The sequence below is a fragment of the Phalaenopsis equestris genome, unplaced genomic scaffold (genome assembly GCF_001263595.1).
Source record: "Phalaenopsis equestris unplaced genomic scaffold, ASM126359v1 Scaffold000895, whole genome shotgun sequence".
Taxonomy (NCBI): Eukaryota; Viridiplantae; Streptophyta; class Magnoliopsida; order Asparagales; family Orchidaceae; genus Phalaenopsis; species Phalaenopsis equestris.
In genome coordinates this window covers 115,466-119,030 of record NW_018165334.1, presented here as the reverse complement: position 1 = coordinate 119,030, position 3,565 = coordinate 115,466, and positions in this window count along the sequence as shown.

Genomic DNA, 3,565 nt, shown 5'->3' with positions numbered 1-3,565 from the left:
AACTAAAGTGAAGATTACATCCAAGATTTAGGGAGGTCAAAGTCCTTGAAAGTTGGGTGCAAATAAATAGGGAAATAAAAATTATTGGGTGTAGAATTGGCACAGACTAAAATCCTCAATTCAGTCCTATCGTTTGGGTGTTGAAGTGTAGATTTTAGCCCTCAGGCGAGGGGAACGTCGGAGCTCCAAAGTGAGAGCCGGTATCCTCCCAACTTAGCCGCAGATTCAGTAACCAAGCATAGGATTAGTCAATGTTCTTTATGCCTGGTTCAAAAGAGTAAAGAATAGGTATGCTCTTATTTAGCACAATACAATTTGAACTGATTCAATTTATCCATTCACTTAAATTTCTTGATAAGGAGAATGATGCTTTCTTATATATTGAACTTCACATTATAAACTTTATTAATAGAAATAGTTAATTAAGAGTTTATTAAAATTACATTTTTATTTGAATATCCTATTAGTGACAAATATGTAATTTGAACTATATTGTTATGATTAAATAATGATTTTTCAAATCTTAGTTCGTAGCCTCTAATATTACTCCCTGTGGGATCGATATCCAGGACTCCGTTAGAGCCCTGTATTACTTGAGCGATACATATACTTATGTTGATAAGTGTGACTTTGCAATTATTAAATATTTTATACACATCTTTATCAAATCTATAACCGTTATCAAGTTTTTGGCGTTGTTGCCGGGGATTTAAATCTTCTAGCAGCAGTATCAAATTCTTGTATTTTAAAGCATATATAAAGTTGTTGTCAATATACCAGGACTCTAAAATTATTGAGCAGTGGGTGACCAAAGATCATATTGTACATTGGCGGTAGATTGACCACCACGAAATCCTCCATATTAGTAAATTGGTGTCCCCCTCTCCTCAAGTCACAAATAGTCCAATTATATCAAAGACCTCCTTTCTTCCACCACTATATCTATATAAAGGGCAAGTAGTCACAAGTAGATGATCAGTTGACATGTTCATCTCAACCGAAGAGGCTTAGAATAGGAGGTTCTCTTAGCTATATATGTAAACCCACTTGGTAATTGTTAATTATCATTATAATGACGATGACACCATTGTAAGGATCCTATAAAGGGGGTAAGCTAGCATCAGTAAAAATGATCAAAGGGTGGAGCTTTCTCTCTGAGATAGAAGTGACAGCATAGTACATTCTCTATCAACTCACTTTTCGATGGGGCTTCCTACTGAGTCTCTTCCCAATATTGTAGGTACTATTCCCGTGATATGGATAGTGTTTTCTTGGATAGCCCATCTGACATCTTCCACTGATGCTTTCTCCTACTAACAAATGAGTTCTTCGGGTGCCATGAACTCCTTAAGCTTTTTAGCCATAATTAACTCCTTAACTACGCTATGGAGGTTCATGCACCCCTCTTTATCGTATTTTTTGTCTTTATCTTACTTGTAAAACTTGTTGGTGTTCAGGAGGAATCCATTGGTTTTCATCGGCCCCTTTCAAAAGTATAAATTGCCCTGAGTAGCTTTCAATTATTTTTCCATCAAAACCCTTAGCTAAGTGGATCTCCGTGCTTTCTGATTTTCAGATGAACGAACATTTGATCGTCTACATCTTCATGAATTTTGATCTGCATCTCTCTCCCTGCAGAGCAATCGACCTCTTTGACATTTAGAGCAAGGGCCATCTGCATCCCTCCACCCATCGTACTGTAAGCCTTTTTTGCATGATCTACGATCGAACTTCTCCACTTTTGAGACATATGGTTTCATGTACTCCTTTGCTACAGTGTGTTCGTTGACCAACTTTATATTTTTGACAAATGTTTTGGGTTTTCACTAAAATCCATTAGTGTAGCATCAACACCCACTAAACAAGAAGAGGGGAATAAAAACACTGTGCCAAAGAGACAACACTCAACTCCACCCAATGAAACAGTAACTAGGGTTTAGGGTTTAGGGTTAAATAGTTGATAATTTATTCCTTTCTTGAGGATGGCCTTTATAATTGTCGGCTCCAAAATTTGCACTTTAAGCATCTTCTTCTGGAATCAGGTAATGTATGCTTGTAGTCTCTCTTTCTGTCCTTATTTAATGTGCCACAAGGCTTTTGAATCCTTGTGGGGTTCTTAGGCGCTAGCGAACTACACTGTAAATAGCTTCTTAAACTCTCCAGAGGAGTGATAACCCCAATCAGGAGACAATTAAACCACATGAGAGCCTAATATCTCCGTGTGGTATAAAGAAATCACCACGTTAATTCATTGTAAACTTTGAGAAGGTATATTGTTGGCTTAAACGATGAAATGTGATCATCCGGATTGGCCTTTGTATGAATCTAGAGATAAAACCTTGAACTTCCTCGAGGGCTTTATATCAACAATATGTCAGGAGAATACATTCCCCAAAAAATGGTAGTAAACTTCCTTTTTCCCTGCTTATAGTCTACTCATTGGCATGGATCCAACACTATCATGGTACAAGGCTTATTCTACCAATTCAGCTCCTTGAGTCGTCTGATGACCTTGAGGATTGGGTGCTAGGGGATTAGGTTGTGGGAGAGGTTACACTCTCCACTCTAGCACCACGCGGGTCAGTTCCATAATTTGACCCACTATTCAATTTTGAAGCTCTTGAATTCGTTGTTGCACATATTCTATAACTTACTTTATAATATAGGTTTCTCCTTGGTGTGTTCGTTCTCTATGACATGCCCCTCTTCTTATTGAAATCATAACTCCACACTTACTGTAATGTTGAATCCCAAATTGTTCTTCGAGTCACGCGCAAGGAATAATGTGTTGGTCCGATGTGAGTATAAAATGAAGGTAAATGAAGAAGAGTGAAGGTGTAAGCCACAAATAGTACTAATTTTCTGAAAATGAAATTAGTATTCTTTTCTGTGAAAATGACCCTTTCATTTACAAATCATAAGGGGTGTCAAATAAATTACATGACTGTCCCACCTTAATGGGACCGTCATAATGAATTAATGAATCATGCCACCTTTCCATATTTGCAATCGATTTTAACATCATTTGAAATTGATAATCGCTTTTGGTGTCGTTCTGTATTTGTAACTGCTACTGGTACAATTTCATATTCATAATTGTTTGACTTGGTCATTAGATCGTCATTCGGTCTACTAAAATTCATTCGACCAACTGAAAGGTCTTTGGTGGCTTTTCTAGTTGAGTCTTTCATGAAGACAAACTGCCCTTAGAAACGGCTATTCCATCAACTAGAGGGTTCAACACTATAATTTGAAGGACAACCTTTCTTCTATCGATCTTCATAAAAGGATATGTGAGAATTCAGTTAGCCAATCGTTGAGCTTCTGAGTGCCCTTTCGTCAATTAAGTTGCAGTCAATCCAGGTATATGGCATTTTTTAGTTCGGACGAACTTTCATTCAGTCATCCCATAATTCAACTGACTGAAATTATGCTAAATGACTCGCTGCTTTGATACTTTATTTGCGCGATATGTTGAATTTCCTTGAGATTTATGGAGTCGCATTTTTTATGTACTATATGTATGTATGAAAGTATGTATACACACACACACACACACAGGCTT